This window comes from Schistocerca cancellata, chromosome 4, assembly GCF_023864275.1.
Source record: "Schistocerca cancellata isolate TAMUIC-IGC-003103 chromosome 4, iqSchCanc2.1, whole genome shotgun sequence".
Classification (NCBI taxonomy): Eukaryota; Metazoa; Arthropoda; class Insecta; order Orthoptera; family Acrididae; genus Schistocerca; species Schistocerca cancellata.
This window is the reverse complement of record NC_064629.1, coordinates 283030856-283051923: the sequence shown is the minus strand read 5'-3', so window position 1 is coordinate 283051923 and position 21068 is coordinate 283030856.

Genomic DNA, 21068 nt, shown 5'->3' with positions numbered 1-21068 from the left:
TGTCAGGAGAAAAGTTATTCTCAGAAGATAAAAAGGAACTAGTATACATCACCATCAAAATGAATAAACCGGGATATACTGAATTTGAGATGAACATTTGATTATCCTGTTACATAATTTGTACTGTTGCAAACATTAAAGATTCCCAGTGAAAAAAGTACAGACACAGAATTTTTAATTCCCACATTTCCTTAGTGCAACGGCATGTAAACAGGGAATTTCGTGTCTGCTTTATCTTGAGATATGGATGGGAACGTAGAGTAGTTGAAGGCTTTTAGTACATTCCATCTTTTACGTACTTTGTTTCACCTTGTCACGTGTTAACACTACATAAAGGTCATTCTGACTGTCATATTCGTTCAATCCAGCTTTAAGAAAGATTTGTCATTATGTTTCTAGATTGGAAAAAAATGGCTCTAAGCTCTATGGGACTTAACATCTGAGGTCATCCGGCCCCTAGACTTAGAACTACTTAAACCTAACTAATCTAAGGACATGACACACATCCATGCTCGAAGCAGGATTCGAACCTGCGACTAGACTGAAGCGCCTAGAACAGCTCGGCCATCTAGACTGGAAAACGTTCATCATTATACCTATCAACTACTCCGTCTATACTCAACGCTACGTTTTGCATTGCCGTCATCTCTATTCAGAAATAAACACAATAAACTGTAAGTGCTCGTACGTGTGTTTACGTTGATAGATATTTTTTAATTCCTTCCGCTCGGAATAATATTTACTCCATATTTTCTCGCAGCTGTATGGCTATTACCGCGAGTTGTTGAACATACATATTAATACACATTTTCGGACCATCTGATAATGAGTGGCCACTTACTCGAAATTAGTTACAGGATTTAAATAAACAATTACGAATAATCACAAGTGACTGGTTGCGGTAATTATATTAATATTATCTGACATATTGCCATGAGAGATGTAACTGTATTTTTTAAATATGTATTTTAACAGTTTGTTACAAATTGTCAGAAATGATTACTAATTTCGTTCAATTGCTGATCATATTCTGCTATATAAATAGAAATGAAACCTTTAAGTAGTGGACAATTTTACAAATTAAAATAGAATCATACCTGATTAATCACAAGTTATGAAAACTCAAAAATACTATGTAAAATAATTCTGTCACATGTCGTAAAATAAGAGGTATAGCTCCATAGCAGACTTTTAACAGCATTAAGTGGTAACCAACATATTACTAACCCCACTCTGAGTCCCACAGACCCACAGATGGTGGATGATGGGGGGCGGGGGGGGGGGGGGGGGGACCTGGCTACACAACTAGAAATGTGCGTTATTAAAATGTGACAAAGTTATTTATTCATTTAAACTGGCCAGACTGATTTGTCGTATTATGATAGACATGTCATAATTCGAAGTGTCAGAAGCGTGTACTAAAATTAATTTAATACTGACTAGCTGTTTGGGTAAATACACCTAACATCCATACATAATATTTCTTATTAAAAATTAATAATTAAATGAAAACATTGCTCTTAATCACTGAGTGCACGCTGTTATCAGTAGAGGCCGTCTGAGACCTGTGTTTTGCCGGCCGCGGTGGCCGTGCGGTTCTGGCGCTGCAGTCCGGAACCGCGGGACTGCTACGGTCGCAGGTTCGAATCCTGCCTCGGGCATGGGTGTGTGTGATGTCCTTAGGTTAGTTAGGTTTACGTAGTTCTAAGTTCTAGGGGACTTATGACCTAAGATGTTGAGTCCCATAGTGCTCAGAGCCATTTTAGACCTGTGTTTCTGCTAGTGTACAATGGTCTCAGTAGTTGACATGGTGCCTACCTAGTTCGGTGCGTTGCTGAGTCATTCGGCCAGCCAGAATTAGTTTTTCCGTGGTTTCCCTAAATCACTTTGGGTAAATGCTGGGTTGCTTACTGTGGAAAGGTCATGATCAATTTCCTGCCCCGTCTTACCTCAGTTCAAGCTTTGCTCTGTCTCTAACAATCTCGTTAGCCCCTAACCTTTCTTCCTTTTTGCAGTGGAAAACAAATTATTCATTGTACCGAGAAACTTTATAAATTCATTGTACCACTCAGGCACACTGACAATTACTTAGTTAACAACGTATATTATGACTGTCGTTCGTATTCATGACGGAACATATCGGCTCTCTTTGATTTCGTTGTGGATACAGATAGTGACAGATGGTTTTTCTAAAAAAAAAAATGATTTTTTTCCAGCACATGGTGTAACCTTATCGATTACCCAGTTACAAGCAAATAATGACCATTACACTTTATCATTATTTATTTTGTACGCAGATTTTTCTTCATTCTCTAATGAAGGAGACATTCTGAGAACATCTAGTAAGTGCAGTGTGTCACTAAAGTACCAGATCAGTACTGTTAAAAGAAAAATAAGAGAAACTCATACTGTGTTGTCTAGGTTACTTGTCTTGCTGTAGTGAAGTTTGATAACGGAACGACGGAGCAACGTAAATTTCTTCATCGAATTTTTAACTTCAAGGGTTTAGCGCTGGAATTAGAGTCAACTCGTCTCAAACGTGTGCCTAAAGCCAAATTTCAGAATAGTTCCTATGAAAAGGTACGACCATTTTGCTATTCCCATGCTTCCACGATCGTGGAATTGCTACAACTCTTATGATACCCTCTTCCACGTGACTTTAAGTCGTAACCGTCTTTGATTTGGAAGTGGACTCCACGTGTCTCGAAAATGCTAACAGGACCGCCTAAAGTAGCTTTCTTAATCGAAGACCGGATAAAAAATGGTAGTACCGATTTTTTCCACGTTACGAGATAACTTGCATTCCTGATTATTACAAGACATTGGCATGCAGTTTGGTGACGAGAGCCTGTTCACCAACAGTGTCTGTTTCTCAGTGCTGCACAAAATTCTGTTGGTGAACTTTTTTCCGACACCTGTGTGCGAAACAGTTGCTTCTGATATGAGCGCCACTTCGCTGTCGTACTTTCTGAAGGCGGGTTTTTGGATCCTCATGTAGTAGTAATAACGCAACATAGTGAAATTTTCAGGAACGTAACAGTTAATCTATTGTTATATTATTTTTGTTATAACACTTTCCATGTAATTAATTCTTTGCTTTGGATTTTTTCGATCTCTATGACTGGAAAGACAAATAGTTTATTGTTTGATACACAACTTCAAGGAAAAAAGAACTTATGACATGGAGAAATATTATTTTTTTAAATATCTAAATCATTGGTTGATCGTGAAAAATGAATGACGACCAAAGACGTTTATTAGCCTGGCCCATGTGAGGCCTTCATTGGATTAAAAAAAATTTCAGTGTCGCAAAATCAGTGTATTCAAGTGTACGCATGTTACCAATAAAGAATGTTTTCTGTGCCACATCAGTCTATATTGTTCATCAATAACTGTTGCAGCCCGCATACATTTGTATTACAAAACTAAGTGGTATCTGTTGTGCCCGATTTCTTGGCCACAGAGGTTGCTGGAAATAATACAGTTAATTAGAACACTCTGAATAAGTAATACTTTATTAATCACAACAAAACTTATCTTTGCTTGCCAGGCCCGGCTGTAGCTATGAAACTGCACAGGTGGACTGCGGTTCAGAACACACTAAATGAGCTACGATTACTGCGTGACGAATGATATACACTACTGGCCATTAAAACTGATACACCACGAGGATGACGTGCTACAGACGCGAAATTTAACCGACAGGAAGAAGATTCTGTGATACGCAAATGCTTAGCTTTTCAGAGCATTCACACAAGGTTGGCGCCGGTGGCGACACCTACAACGTGCTGACATGAGGAAAGTTTCCAACCGATTTCTCATTCACAAAAAGCAGTTGACCAGCGTTGCTTGGTGAAACGTTGTTGTGATGCCTCGTGTAAGGAGGAGAAACACGTACCATCACGTTTCCGACTTTGATAAAGGTCGGATTGTAGCCTATCGCGATATTGCGATTTATCGTATCGCGTCATTGCTGCTCGCTTTGGTCGAGATCCAATGACTGTTTACAGAATATGGAATCGGTGGGTTCAGGAGGATAATAAGGAACGCCGTGCAGGTTCCCAACGGCCTCGTATCACTAGCAGTCGAGGTGTCATTCATCTTATCCGCATGGCTGTAACGGATCGTGCAGCCACGTCTCGATCCCTGAGTCAGCAGATGGGGACGTTTGCAAGACAACAACCATCTGCACGAACAGTTCGACGACGTTTGCAGCAGCATGGACTATCAGCTCGGAGACCATGGCTGCGGTTACCCTTGGCGCTGCATAACAGACAGGAGCGCCTGCGATGGTGTACTCAACGACGAACCTGGGTGCACGAATGGCAAAACTTCATTTTTTCGGATGAATCCAGGTTCTGTTTACAGCATCATGATGGTCGCATCCGTGTTTGGCGACATCGCGGTGAACGCACATTGGAAGCGTGTATTCGTTATCGCCATACTGGCGTATCATCCGGCGTGGGGGGTGGTGATTAGTGTTTAACGTCCCGTCGACCACGAGGTCATTAGAGACGGAGCGCAAGCTCGGGTTAGGGAAGGATTGGGAAGGAAATCGGCCGTGCCCTTTCAAAGGAACCATCCCGGCATTTGCCTGAAACGATTTAGGGAAATCACGGAAAACCTAAATCAGGATGGCTGGAGACGGGATTGAACCGTCGTCCTCCCGAATGCGAGTCTAGTGTGCTAACCACTGCGCCACCTCGCTCGGTATCATCCGGCGTGATGGTATGGGGTGCCATTGGTTACACGTCTCGGTCACCTCTTGTTCGCATTGACGGCACTTTGAACTATGCACGTTACATTTCAGATGTGTTACAACCCGTGGCTCTACCCTTCATTCGATCCCTGCGAAACCCTACATTTCAGCAGGATAATGCACGACCGCATGTTGCATGTCCTGTACGGATTTTCTGGATACAGAAAATGTTCGATTGCTGCCCTGGCCAGCACATTCTCCAGATCTCCCATCAGTTGAAAACGTCTGGTCAATGGTGGCCGAGCAACTGGCTCGTCACAATACGACAGTCACTACTCTTGATGAACTGTGGTATCGTGTTGAAGTTGCATGGGCAGCTGTACCTGTACACGCCATTCAAGCTCCGTTTGACTCAATGCCCAGGCGTATCAAGGCCGTCATTACGGCAAGAGGTGGTTGTTCTGGGTACTGATTTCTCAGGATCTATGCACCCAAATTGCGTGAAAATGTAATCAAATGTCTGTTCTGGTATAATATATTTGTCCAATGTATACCCGTTTATCATCTGCATTTCTTCTTGGTGTAGCAATTTTAATGGCCAGTAGTGTAAGTTCAGAATGGTCGTACTATGGCTTCACTACAGTCGCTACCAAACACAAGTTTGTAGACACTTGTTGACACAGTTTTGACAGCTTTGGTGCGTAGGCACAGTTCACGAGAGACGAAAGTGTCTTCAGTCCTCGACAGTTGACACGGGCTGTGTCACGGCGAGAAGGCAGCACAACGACGTTACTCCGACAGGAACTTCCTGGAAATGGGCAGGATCCGACCTCGAACAGAACTGCCTTCCTGGCCTCTGGCAGCGCTATCTCAGGGCAGAGGAACGGCGGTGACGCCACGAACTGCGGGTGGCACGGCTTCCTAGCGCCTCGTGATACCACTTTGCTGTGCAGCATGTCTGCAATGGTCGATACTTATCGCTCTGCTCTCGATACTCGAGGCCACCGTAGTGTCCTACTTATTACGGACTGATGCAGCCTTGTATATTTGTACTAATTAAATGTTTTCAATGTCTGGTACTGAGCGATGTCTGCAGCTTCTGCTCGGAATAACTCCCAAACTGGAACGTTACAATGGGTCGTAAGTAATTTGTGAACGCACGCGCGCGCCTGTGTGTGTGTGTGTGTGTGTGTGTGTGTGTGTGTGTGTGTGTGTGTGTGTGTGTGTGTGTGTTGATATAATTTGTATATTTAGATCGTAGCTGATAGCCACAATATAGAAAAAGTCGTTAATTCTGCGGTATTAACTCTGACATCAAAGTTTGGGGCAAGGTCTGCAGCAAGCTCGTATTCCTCAGCTGATAACAGTGTTACCCGTGAACTGCAGTGGTGCAGGTTGGAGTCCCGGTGCACTATATAGTCTTACTCGGCACGTTAATATTCATACATTCTGACTGCACCAATAGTTTCGTGTTGGTGTTTTCAGCGCTTCAGCTGTTCAACTTATGCGTGACCTTTCGTGTACATATCGATCATAGCGCCACACGGTCGTGATGTGCCTTTTTGGGAGACTGATGTAGCTATCTGCGTATTGAGTGTAATCAGTGTAGTTTTAGACTTATTGTACGAAATCTCACCCTCTGACGTGTCATGGCTCTATTGTGGTGTGAATGTGACAGTCGGTCGTGGGAACAGCACATTAACCTGGGTCGACGTGAAGACATGACGGAACGACAGAAAGGAGTTACCTTGTTTGAACGTTCCTATGACCACGCCGTGAATGAAGTTGCCCGATTTGTCATTGTGCCGTTATTGCCCATCGTGTCTGTTAGAAGTGGAGTACCGCCCGGAGTCTTGTAACATGACGTAAGAACAGTAGTTGTTAAAAGATCCTTACCGACAGGGACGGGAAACGAGATTCACGCCTTGTCAATGACAGTCGACTAAAAACCAGAGAGGAATTGCGGCTGTTAGTGAATGTAGATTCATCTCAGGAGGTTTTCGAGCGAAAATTTCGAAGGGAACTGCATTCTATGAGCGTTTGATGTCGGGCTCGCAGCGGTAGGTAAAGCTACACATCTTCTTTGGGCCAAACGACGAAGAAACAACGGTAGCTGGCTGGTTAGTGTAATATGGTCCGAATAGTCGCTAATTTTTCCTCTTTTTCAGTTAATGCAATGCGTCGAGTGCACCGACAGGCCAATGAGTCTTTTAACCTGGAGTGGATAAACCGCGGGGGGGGGGGGGGGGGCGGGCGGGCTAGTTCAGGCTATATGTGGTCTGTGAAGGCTGTGAAGATTTGGGGGGGTCTTTTCAGCACGATGATTGGGGCGTAGAAAATTTGGTCATCGTTAACATTCTTGGTTAGCAAATGTTGCCCAGTCTTCAACATCTTCATCTTCGTGATGAGTATACTGTAGACACTCCCATCTTCGAAAATGACGACAACATCGGTGTTGACAGGTCCGCACGCGCACGTTCCTGGCGTGACGAACACTCAACAGTCTACTGCACCTCGTGTGGCCCGATTATTCATCCGATCTTAATCCCTTTGAAAATTTTTGCGACTATTTGGAACGTCGGATCAAACATAGCAGTTAACACTTACGCAGTGAGGTAGCTCTATACCAGTCTACGGGATCGACGAGCAACCTCAGCTGGATATGAACACCTGAAGAAATTTGTGGACGCTCTTCCTCAACGAATTGAGGCGGTTATGAATACTAGAGGCAATATTGCACGTTATTAGTGTCATGTCTCGTGATGGTGATTACTTTTTCTGTCGGTGTGCTTACAAGAAAATGAGGATGAAAGGAGGAGGAGGATTAGAGCTGGTGACAAGGCCATAGGAGACCAAGCAGAATCTCCGATTAGGGAAGGAAGTCGGTTCTTCCTTTTCAAAGCAGCCATCCAGTATTTGGTTGAAGCAATTCAGGCAAACCACTTCTCCCGAATGTAATTTATTATGCTAACAGCTACGCTACCTCTCTCGGAGGAGATTAAAGATGATTTGGTAACGCTACAATTGAAACACAGGGTGGCTATAATTAAAATTTAGTTACTTGAGCCAGTGTAGACGAAAAATTATTTACCGACATCACAGACAGCGTTCAGACTGTGCGCTGCAGGATTTGTGTTGATAGTAGTGTTAGTGTGATAACTTGCCGTTAGATGCCGGTACTGGTACGGCGAAGTAGAGTTGAAACACCAGCATCATTACAGCTGGAGACAGTCAACACTGGTTTGAACAAGGTGAGCAGGACTATACTCGTAAAGCTGCTCTACCAAAACAACAACAATACTGCTGCTGCTCTTCGTGAGTATCTTCGCATTATGGGAGTGCGGAGAGGTCCTCTTTCTGCACCGGTGTTGAAGAACATGATTCGGCAGTTCGCATTAAATGCCGATTTGATATCTATTCCTCGAAAGGAATTGCGCCACAGGTTGTTGAAGAAGCTACTGTTGACATGGCTGAGAATGCTGGACGCAATGTGCGATCTTCAAACAGTGCACCAGCTGTGTGACGACAAGTGAACTTTACACGGTCCACCGTTGTTTTTAACAGCAGTAGAGTAATCCCTAGCGGCTAGCGGTTTCAAGCTGTCCTGGATGCACATGGTCGTCACACTCAGTAACGTTTGTACTCTGCAACGTAAATATGGTACGCAATTAATAAATGTTAGCTGCTCACGTAGAAATTAAAATGTGTTTCTTTCAATCATTTATTCATTCTTTCTCTTTGGCATGTCCTTAAAAAAATTTTCAAAAATTTTCATTGTCCTACGGACACCTTCTTGTCATGGGGATCTTCTCAAATAGCAAAAGTTTCATTACAACCGTCTTGTACTTCCGACATACCCCATTGTACTTCCAGGTATACTTTACTTGACCGTTATTTGTTAATGATTTAGCTAATCTTACAACTTGCCAGCTCATCTTTCTCAGAAACTGAAGTGGGGCGTTCTTGAAACTTACAATTTGTGTGGTAAGATTCATCTATGTGTCATCTTATGCAAGAATTCTGACACAGTTACGCACGCTGCAGTACTGAGATAATGGTTGGATGCTGAGCCTTACTACTGAATGTCGCCTGGTCTATCTCAAGTGTAACGCGTATCAGTTTGATTTTGGCATATAGAGAAATAACAAATAGGAAAGGCATCTTGCTTCGTTTTTAATTTTTATTGCATGTATTCGAAGTGAGTGTAAATCTTCAATCCAGATACTGATACTCTGACTATACAGGTCACTATTTTGGCAAATAGAATCATAAACGCGATGCAGCCTAATATTTTTGACCTGCAGCCAAGTCTGGAAGAGGTGAAAGTCCATTTCAGTGTGATAGAAAATATTTGAACTTCTAGGGCAACTTCATTGCACTTACCACAGCCCTTTTCTCCATTCCTGCAACGACATACTTCTTTTCATTCATTTCCCTTGACCGCCCATAATTGCATGGGATACCGTGTTTGAAATTGTCTTCTTGGTTTAGCTTTTTTTTTCATGTCCTTACCGATTCGAGGCTTCCTCGTTTTCACCGAGTCTACGACCTGCCCACATAGTTCAAAGTTTTTTATTCATGGTTGGTAGTAGTAAAGGTGGTTTTTGAGTATCACGTTATGGTCACTGTTTGCTACTGATTCTTGAAATTACAAATCTCTTTTCATACATGAGAAGAAAATTTGATTTTCTTTCAGTGTAAAATATACTTGTGCAATTGTCAAGACAAGTTACAAAGTAATATAAAAAATGGTTTTGCAATTGAACCCACTCTGCTAACTTACTCGCTAGGGAATTTTCTCTTACTTTACAAGTAACAAGTACAGATTCATATATACAATGCGTTATATTCAGCTGCTGCACGCTTTTCCATCACCAGAGCTCACAGCACGCGAGTTACGTAATACAATGCGCAGCAAAGCCTGTCGTCACTGAAGGTCATACGTAGACACGACACTTGAAGTGACCGCTCTAGATTTTACTTCACCTGTCGACAGTCCTCTACATCATAGAGCTATTTCACAATTTACTATTTTCCATATCTGCGTATCTCTTGCTTCCTCTTGGTACTTCTTTTTTTTTAAGTTGATACATCGGGGAAACAGAGCTGATTTCAAAGTTCGAGACGACGCTGAACTGTGAGTCCTCATATAATTTGCTAGATAACTCAGTTCAAAGGTCAGAGAAAGACAGTAGCATGCCATCTCCAATACGACCACGACCAGTAAAGTCTTCCAACCAACCTACAGCTTGATGACAACTTTACCTTTTATTATTTTAATAAAACTGCCACACATTTCCATCACCGATCATTTGCTCTTCTTTTGAGCTTCGAATATTGTAATGTAATCATCTTGAGGTTGAAGCTTTTCTGTCCACATTTACTTACAAATAGATTTTTTTGGAGAGGGTCCGCCTTGAGCAAAACAATTTTTTTTAAATTTCCCAGACATGTTTCGCTGAAGTTTCCGCATCATTACTGAGCTTTTATTATCTTTTTAAAATACAGTAAAAATGCTCTTTACTACTTGTACACGTATACCTCTGAGTTTCTAAGACATTTACAGATTTGAAAAACAGACTAAGTTTTGTATGTATATTATGTTGCCTCATGCTGTGATTCTCCTGGAGTGTTATATTTTTAACTGCAGTTTTTTTCTTTCACAGTTTGTCATCTGCAACCATGTAGAACTTAAGGTAGAACAATTATCTGCTTCGAAATTTTACGACTGGGAATGTCAGGGTTACGCATTAATATTAACTAATTATATGTGGAAGGTTGTGTGTGTGTGTGTGTGTGTGTGTGTGTGTGTTAGCAATATGCTTCACTTACTTTTTCTGGTTACTCCATTATCTTCAATGCGAAACCTCCACTAAGTAAGTTTCACTGTCACTTTTTACAAGCGACAGAAACAAGATATTTTTAATGTTGTTGGAGAGTACACATCATAACTGAGCGACGAATGGGGTAGTAGCATGGCTGACGTCTCCGTCAGGCAGTCGAAATCTTACTTTTTCTGTGATTCCCCTAAATTGCTCAGTTAAATTCTGAAATGCTTCCTTCAAAAACACCAAAACCAATTTTCATCTCGGTCCTTATGGATATGAGCTACAGCCCACCTCTTTTCATTTGGATATGGTCAACCACAGAAAGCTAATCGCAGGTTAGGCAGATGCCAGACCGAGATTCATTGTAAGAATCCCCTGGTAATGTAGTCCACCCACAAAAGACGTAGCACGTTCGACCAGTAGTTTAATATAGGTTGTCATTCTAGGGATCCATATTAGATAGGACTGATAGAGGAAATAGAGAAGATTCAAAGAAGAGCAGGATCATTTAGTAAGCACCATGGGTGTTTTTCCATTCCTGACTCTATTTCATGTCGAACGCACTTCTAATCTGTTAGTGAGTGTAGAGGATCTATGTTCTGATGAGGATTCTGTACTGATCTCTGTCGAGAATATCGTTGTTGTCAATTTTTAGTTGCTGGTCCTGTACACTTTCCCTCTAGAGAGAAAGTACTTCAGATAATTGACGTGATTCTCTAGTTGCCCGTCCTAACTTCACGGCCATACAAGATTAGCCTCTTCTTTCTCGTCGGCCGGAGTGGCCGAGCGGTTCTGGGCGCTACAGTCTGGAACCGTGCGACCCCTACGGTCGTAGGTTCGAATCCTGTCTCGAGCATGGGTGTGTGTGGTGTCCTTATGTTAGTTAGGTTTAAGTAGTTCTAAGTTCTAGGGGACTGATGACTCAGAAGTTAAGTCCCATAGTACTCAGAACCATTGGAAACATTTTCTTCTTTCTCGTTGCTGTTGGAATGCACTGTAGATGTCGATACAGTTCCTCGTTGTGTTTGATTCAATGAAGTGAGACAGGTTTCTAGTCTTTCCCCTGTATCATTAAATGTATCTATGGAGCATGTAGTGAAGGAAACCAAGAAAAATTTTCGAAAGCGGAGAGAAGAAATAAAAACTTTGGGGTTGTCGATGACATTATATACTGCCAGAGACAGCAAAGCACTTGGAAGAGAAGTGGAACGAAGTGGATAGTGTCTCGAAAAAGTATTATCAGAGGAATATCAAAAAAATAAGAGAAGGTTCATGGAATGTAGTCGAATTAAATCAGGCGATGCTGAGCGAATTAGATTAGTAAATGAGACACTAAAAGTATTCGATGAGTTTTTCTGTATGGGCAGCAAAATAACTGATAGTGGCCGAAGTAGGGAGGATATAAGTGCAAACTGGCAACAGCAAGAAAAGAGTTTGTTAACATCGAATGTAAATGTAAATGTTAGGAAGTATTTTCTGAACGTATTTCATTGGCGTGTAACCAATTACTGAAGTGAAACGTGGACAATTAACAGTTAAGACAAGAGGAGAATAGAAAGCTTTCCAAATGTGGTGTTACAGAAGAATGTTGAAGATTTGATGGAAAGATCGAGTAAGTAATGAAAATAAATTGAATCGAATTAGGGAGAAAGAAATTTATGTGCAACTTGTCTGAGAGAAGGGATGGGTTAGTTTGGTAATGGAGAGCGGTGTGTCTTTGGGAGGGGGAATGGGAATGTAGACCGAGACCAAGACTCGAATAATTAAGGAGGATGAAATGAATGTAGGACGTAGTAGTTATTAAGCACAGATGAAGACGCGTGCACAGAAACACACAGACTACATCTACATCTAGATCTACATAAATAAATGTCGTGTGACTAGGGCCTCCCGTCGGGTAAACCGTTCGCCGAGTGCAAGTCTTTTGATTTGACGCAACTTCGGCGACTTGCGCGTCGATGGGGATGAAATGATGATGAATAGGACAACACAACACCCAGTCCCTGAGATGAGAAAATCTCCGACCCAGCCGGGAATCGAACCCTGACCCTTACGATTGACATTCTGTCACGCTGACCACTCAGCTACCAGGGGCGGACTTTTCCACTCTTCAACGGCGCGTGGGAAAAAGGAACACCTAAATCTTTCCGTTCGAGCTCTGATTTCTCTTATTTTATTATGATGATCACTTCTCCCTACGTAGATGGGTGTCAACAAAATATTTTCGCATTCGGAAGAGAAAGTTGGTGATTGAAATTTCGTAAACAGATCTCGCCGCAAAGAAAACAGCCTTTGTTTCAGTGACTGCCTCCCCAACTCGCGCATCATATCAGTGACACACTCACCCTTATTGCGCGATAACACGAAACGAGCTGCCCTTCTTTGCACTTTCTCGATGTCCTTCGTCAATCCTACCTGGTAAGGATCCCACACCGCGCAGCAATAGAGGACGGACAGGTGTAATGTAGGCTGTCTGTTTAGTGGGTTTGTCGCACCTTCTAAGTGTTCTGCGAACAAAGCGCAGACTTTGTTTCGCGTTCCCCACAGTATTATATCTATGTGGTCTTTCCAATTTAAGTTACTCGTTGAAACTTCCTGGCAGATTAAAACTGTGTGCCCGACCGAGACTCGAACTCGGGACCTTTGCCTTTCGCGGGCAAGTGCTCTACCAACTGAGCTACCGAAGCACGACTCACGCCCGGTACTCACAGCTTTACTTCTGCCAGTACCTCGTCTGGGATTTATCGTATACCCAAAATTTGTAGGATTTCTTTTAGTATCCATGTGGATGACCTCGCACTTTGCCGCGCGGGATTAGCCGAGCGGTCTCAGGCGCTGCAGTCATGGGCTGTGCGGCTGGTCTCGGCGGAGGTTCGAGTCCTCCCTCGGGCATGGGTGTGTGTGTTTGTCCTTAGGATAATTTAGGTTAAATAGTGTGTAAGCTTAGGGACTGATGACCTTAGCAGTTAAGTCTCATAAGATTTCACACACGTCTTTGAACCTCGCACTTTTCTTTGTTTAGTGCCAAAGAGGGAGTGGGGAGAAATGCATCAGATCAGTCTTCGGGCTGAAGAACACAACAACAGTACCATATTCTTCTGTAGGACTCATGACCATTTTCAGATTATTGACATAACACTTTTTTTTTCGTTGTACAACATTGATAATGTAAATATTAGTTCCCGAAACCGGTCTGCGAATAAAGCTTAAAAATATGTAGTTGTGGGGTAGATGATGTTAGTGCACCAGTTTCACGGGTGTATGCTTGGCCACAAACGGAGGTGGTGGTGCGCGAGAACTCGCGGAGACACCTCGATTAACTGCAGTGTTGCCGCCGCCGCAGGAAGCGCTCAGCCCGCGGCTATTGGCCGCAATAAATTCGGCCACGCTGCACACGGAAGCAGTTAATTACGCTCTGTTTGGCCACTGGTGCAGTTTTCAATAGGACGCACCATGCCGCCGCAGGAGACAAAAAAAAAAAATTCCTCTCCCTCGCAGCAAGCGGGTCACATCGCTGTGAAGAATTTACGTTCGTTAGGTATTGGTCCCGTCGAGAATGATATTACAAATCAAGTGATTAAATCCGTCCATTATTGAATTGAAAATACTGCGGGACGCCTTTATTGATGGGTGATGATTAAAGAGGCAGTGGCAATTACTGCTGCCGATGGTTTTAAAGCGCCACCATCATTATCTGCAAAGAGAGCGTAAATTGGATGTAGTACCGCGTGGGAGTCGCTCAGGTGATACGTTATCTAGCACAATAGAGAAGCGGACATTTATTTCTTTACTGCCCTCTGAAAGATTTACCCTCCTGCATAGGAAAGAAAAACGTCTAAGGTTTACCGATGAAATAATTAACAAATCGTCAAAGATTAACTTACAAGAACGTCAAGGACAAGTTCACAAATGTTTATCCAGCGTATGGACGCACTTGTAATTTCCGAAAGACTAAATAGTTTCTGGAACTACTAATACTGTGTAAATATGTAAATTACATCAGTCGTTCTGAATTTACCAGCGTATCAATAATATCTTTATATACTGGAACAACCGCGTTGGTAACCCAGTTCTGCAATCGTGGTCTTCCACAGGTGTTGATGCAAAGTAAAACATAAAGCCACGTAATCATGGAGGGCCTCTGACTAAGTGCTCATATTTACCAACAGTTGTTGATATACTAACGATAAGAACCCCAAACACTGGAGAACTGCTCAATAATAGCTTGCGTTATTGTGTTTTATGAACTTCCATTACAGGTTTGCTGCACTTCTTCATAATATTTTCAGTAAATTTACGTTTTAGATTATCCATCCCTACTGTTGATTTTCCGTGTTTATTCCATTTCATATTGTTTCGAAGTGTCGGAATTTACACTAGGAGACAGACTCTATGCGTATGCTATCTGATTCTTTGATGTTCGTCATCTTGTATATGCCTATCGCCGTATTTTTTCCATATTTAAGGACAGCGGCGAATCAGGATACTGAGTGAAAATGTACTAGTCCAGCAATGATGCTTAATTTTAGAGAACAGCGTCGCGAATAAATAATTTCAAAGTACTTTTGATACCGTCAGATGTTATACTTACCCATTACAGGAATTACTATGCTAACAATGTGAGACACTGTCAATAGCCGGCCGTTGCGACTGAGCGGTTCTAGGCGCTTCAGTCCGGAACCGCGCTGCTGCTACCGTCGCAAGTTCGAATCTTGCCTCGGGCATGGATGTGTGTGATGTCCTTAGGTTAGTTAGGTTTAAGTAGTTCTAAGTCTAGGGGACTAATGACCTCAGATGTTAAGTCCCATAGTGCTTAAAGCCATTTGAACCATTTGAACACTGTCAATAAAATTTTTATGAGCTGTTGCCCGCAATGTCAGCACATAAAACTGTCCGACGTTTCGACCACTATTCCAAGTGGCTGAAATGTCGGACAATTTTTTATATTGACAACGCGGTCAACAGCCCAGAAGAATTTTATTGATAGTGACAACGGTTGCGGAAGCGCACGCTTGCATTTATGAGAGACACGTCTGTTCACAGTTAAGCAAATTACTTACTAGTACATTAAAACAAAAACAAAACAAAAATACAAGTTGCTGTACTACATACGGTCCTATTTGCGATATGCTTCCCATTCATCTAGCTCGTTTTAGAGACACGCACAGTTAAGTTTCTTTCAGGTCGGTGTATTTGGACACTTTCCACCGACTCATATAGCGTACCGTTCAGGGTGCTAGCTAACAGGACGTAGAGGTGAGCTGACTCGGATCGAGTCCGTGTTGTTGGCTAACGACCTTTGATTTGGAACACCGGCCAGTCTGAGTGTGAATTTTAGATGATTCTCTGCACTTGTTTAGACAAATGCTGGGCTGGTCTGTAATCTTCCTCTCAAGAAAACACGATGCACACAGCAGAGAGGGTATACGATTCATAGACAGATGGGGCACTTTTAGTTTAATTGAATAATGGGAATGGAAAAGTTCTAAAGGCCAAATCTCACATGTATCAGGGGAATGAAAAAACAATTTGTCCATGTTTGTAGACTGAGAAGGAATTCTGATACCAGAATTGTGCTGCTCACCGTATAATCGCAAAAAAATTATGAGACAAATTATGGAGCAAATACTTTATTAAGAACGTTCTAAGCGCCATACTAGGAACTAGGTCTAAGTGCCAATAAGAAAGTTTTTGCTCCAAGCCCTGTTATTAATGAGGCACTACGTTTTATTTGTGGTAATACAAGTATAGGAATACAGCAGTAAGTTTGCGATTCTTAGGATTGTGGTCAATGGAAACCATTACTCATACCTTTTAAATTTTGGAACTCCTAAGGGAAGCACTGTTTTACTCGCAGACCACGTGACATCTTCTAATGCATCTGTAATGATTTGGCACCTGCACCAATTCTAGGGCATGGAAGTGTGTACCGAGAACACAACAACACCAAAAATATGTTTTGTGAAATAATCGCCCGTAACACGTATTCCATTTCCAATCTTCAACTGACGACTCTGGCTACAGGAAGAGCACAGGGCGCAAAGATAAACTAAATTCGGCACCACAGGCAGTCCCAACATGAAGAATGGACAGGGATATGAACATCAGTTCTGTCTGTTTTTTTCGCCCCGTGACCCGTGGGCGCCGCCATCTCGTCCAAAGAGCTTGAGCGCGAAAGATAAAATACTCAAAGTCAGAGATATTACGTGCAGTTTCAAGGACACGCGGTGCATAGCACGAAACCAAGTCCACACTACATGTATGATAATTGTTAATATTTTTTTTAAAAGGAGATAAGGAACTTAATTGTCTATAATACAACATACAGTCACCGTTGATCTTTATTTTACAATTGCCATTTCCGACTTTGGCCCATATAAACACATACTCATCAGCATTTAATTTCTTCTTTCTTCTGGTAGACAAAACAAATGGCATGCTAGGAACAAGCGTGCCATAGGGAACTTTTGCTAGTATCCCTGCTGTCTCTGCAATACTCCATGTCTTCCAAGCGAAAATGTTAGCATCAGGAAATGCTTCTAGCCCACCATAGTCTGCACGATCCCCCAAACAACAGCCAAGGTAAGCCATGTCGAGCCTCCAAACACAGCTTGTACATCACAAGTGAAGTTCAGACGCTGTCCACGAAAACACTTGGTCCTCCAATCAATTGCTGTTTGGAAAATTGCCTAGCCAAATCAATATCAATGGCCTTTAACAACCTGTACACAGGTACACTGCGCCGCCAGCGACGACCCTAACCTAGACGTCGCAGAGGCATTGCTGAGGCACGTTACACAAGTGATAAATGTAAGTAATACGGGCATGGAGAACAAATGATGGAGAAAGCACTACAGTGTTTCTTCGAGGCTCAAAGAAACTTCAATTTAGAAATGGGAGAAGAGATTGGAAGTAAAGAGAAATAGATGTACCTACGCCACGTGAGGCCACAGAGCAGTCAGAGACTCGCATGATCATGGAACAGCCTCAGGAATGCGTTTCTCATACTTGAGAGGCGTTGCCGACGCTGTTCTACCTCTCTAGACTTCCGTCGTGTATAATGGGAGGAAGTGTTGCGGAGTGCCATAGCTCAGCGCTTGTCCCGGGAGTCTGTCGGGCCCCGAAAAGCTCATTAGGCTGTCACTGTCTGCAGGTCGCACGCCGTTTTGTTTCACGGCTGACGTACTGGAGTCACCTCGAAGATTCACGAGTATGCCAACAGAGGTGCACGTGATTAGGAAGTCGCCTGCCTGTCTACGGTGCAACGTGACCTGCAGAACCCAGTCGTCTGTTATCTTCCAGAGAACAAACAGACTTTTCCCCTCCCCCCAAAAACATACATCATCGACATCTTCGTAAACTATACAAAAATACACCTCAAAACTGACAAAAAACAGAGACATATACCAGAAAGCAGGTATATACCAGTTGCAATGTAACACTTGTGAAGGCACATACACAGGTATTCCTTATATCTGACATTTCATGTCAGATATAAGGAATACATGAGAGCATGGAAATATGGGACAAACCACTACACATTTGCAGAACACCTAAGAGAAAATGACCACAAACCAACCACTAGAGAAGATGACATGAGAATAATTAGAATCAACAATAAAAAGCATCTTCTGACCATGGAAGAGAATTACCACATACATAAAACCAAAGCAGAGGGGAAAATCCTGTTGAATGACCAAGTACACATGCCAAGCATTTCATTATTTACACTAATAGATAAAATAATAGAATAAGGTTCGCAAAAAGGATAAATATAGTAATACTATACTACTGTCCAATGTAATAATAATAGAACCTAACATCTTGACACTCACTCATCCATGACCCCTCCCCAGAATATTGAAACGAAAAGTCAAAACAGCTGTCACCAAAGTTTTCAGCCACTCGCTAACAGCTAGTACAACCGCTAACCCCCCTCCCCCCACCCAAAAAAAGGCTCTATCCCCCCCTATCTCTCACTCATACGCACATACGCGGTATAAACATCATAAACAGAAGTTATTAACGAACATATACTTCGTTAGGTTGGCAACAAATAGGTAAACATACCAAAGACGATGAAACACGTAATGGAGTAGCAATATTTACGCTGTGAAAAGAAGTGTACGACGAAATAGTTGGATCGAGTGACAGAAGAACGATATCCCACGACAAAAAAGAGGGAGAAACATGGTGAGCAGTGTGTGGATGGCGAAAACACAAATATGTGAATATAGAACAGTGATAAAAGTGGTAGTGCGACCTCCAGACCAGATGTGAGGAAACGCAGATCAGCAAATCTTAAGTAATTACAATTTTAGAAAAAATCGCGAAGTGAACTGTTTGATAATCTATAACTAACAAAACTGTATCATTACAAATCCCACTGATGATGCCTTAGAACAAGAGAAGGCGAAACGCGTATGGGATGAATAAAATAACTAGCAGCAGGAAAAGACAGTTTGATTTGCAAAACAAGTATTCGTAAACTTTATTTATATTTGTTCAATGTAGCCTGCTGTAGCTACAGAGTGCGACGGCGCACTACCTGAAACAGTGACTCGTATGCGGTAGAGGCGGAGTTCAAAACCCCGTCCGGTCATACAGTATCTGATTTTCAGTTGTACCCTTAAAGCATTGTTGGAAATACTGAGTCCTTCGTCATCATATCTATGGCCGATACCCGCTCCATCCTCATAACACTGTGGCCCTTGATGAGCCAAAACATTGTCTAAATCAGTTAAGACGGATTCAGGGATTGTTCCTGTGAAAATGGCAAGGCTCCATTCTTATCCTGACATAGATTGCACTTCGTGTTTAATTATCTCGGCAGTGATGGTACGTTAAATCCTAATTTCGCACGCTACATTCCTTTGACATCAGTATGTCCGTTACAAAACTATGGCGATCTCTCGCACCGTCCTTAAGCACTGAAAGAGTTACCTGGACAAAACACACAGGAGTGTGCATACGGAGCGATTGAAGTGGAACGACCACATAAAATTAATCGCGGGTACGGAAGAGGCGAGACTGAGATTCATTGGAATAATCGTCAGGAAATGTAGTCCATAAACGAAAGGAAGTAGCTTTGAAAGTAGTCGTTCGGGCGATACTTGAATTTTGATTATCAGTCTGGAATCAGTACAAGATAGTATTGATAGAGAAATAGAGAAAATCTAAAGAAGAGCAGCACGTTTCGTTACAAGTTCATTTAGTCAGCGCGAAAGCGTCAACGAGATGCTCAGCCAACTCCAGTGGCAGGCGCTGCAGATGTGTTCTGCATCACGGTGTGGTCTGCTGTTAATATCCGGAGAACGTACGTTCCCAGAAGATTCAACCATTATATTGTTTCCTCCTACGTATATCTCGCGAAAGCACCATGAGAGATTCTAACCCAGCAATCGTTCTTCTTACTAAACGTACGCAACTGCAACACGAAAAGGGGGAAGTAACATTGGTACACAAAGTACCCTCCACCAAATACCGAAAAGTGGCTTGCGGAATATAGCCGGAGATGTGGTTGTAGAAAATTGCTCTGCGGATTTATATTCACGCCGAATAACAGCTTCACCGAAACCACGTACCTATTTACTTACGAAAAATACGTTTCAGAGCGATGATTTATTCATAATGACTGCTGTAGGTGAGAATCTGTGCGAGCTGATTAATGGTTCAAATGGCTCTGAGTACTATGGGACTTAACTTCTGAGGTCATCAGTCCCCTATAACGTAGAACTACTTAAACCTAACTAACCTAAGGACATCACACACATCCATGCCCGAGGTAGGATTCGAAGCTGCGACCGTAGTGGTCGCACGGTTCCAGACTGCAGCGCCTAGAAGCGCTCGGCCACTCCGGCCGGCGCGAGCTTACTAGATCAGGTCGGTTAACTGTCGTTGATGGTTAGAGTACAGACAGCATTAAATAGAGAGTACGTCATTTGAGACACCACAAGCACAGGTTGGGGAAGCATGGGGAAAAATTCTGCCGTCTCCCCTTCAGAGGCATCATCGTGGTATCTGACGTAAGCAAGCTAGATGGCTAAATGGTCCAAATGGCTCTGAGCACTATGGGACTTAACATCTATGGTCATCAGTCCCCTAGAACTTAGAACTACTTAAACCTAACTAACCTAAGGACAGCACACAACACCCAGCCATCACGAGGCAGAGAAAATCCCTGACCCCGCCGGGAATCGAACCCGGGAACCCGGGCGTGGGAAGCGAGAACGCTACCGCACGACCACGAGATGCGGGCAGCAAGCTAGAGAAAACCACTGAAGCCAAAATTATGATGTCTGGACGGAGATTTGAAGTACATTTCTTCAGAATTCGAATCCAATGTGCTAACTACAGCGCTTTGTCGTTCGGTCATTACAGAATAATTTTATCTGCTATACGAGATGTTTTCTACTCCTTCCAACCATAGTCCGCAACACAGTGAAGAAACACGTTACATATTGATTATCACGATAACCGAAATAGAAAAGGAGCAGTACCGGTGATGTGCCTGAGGCAAGCTGAGGTCTGATGGTCGTGGA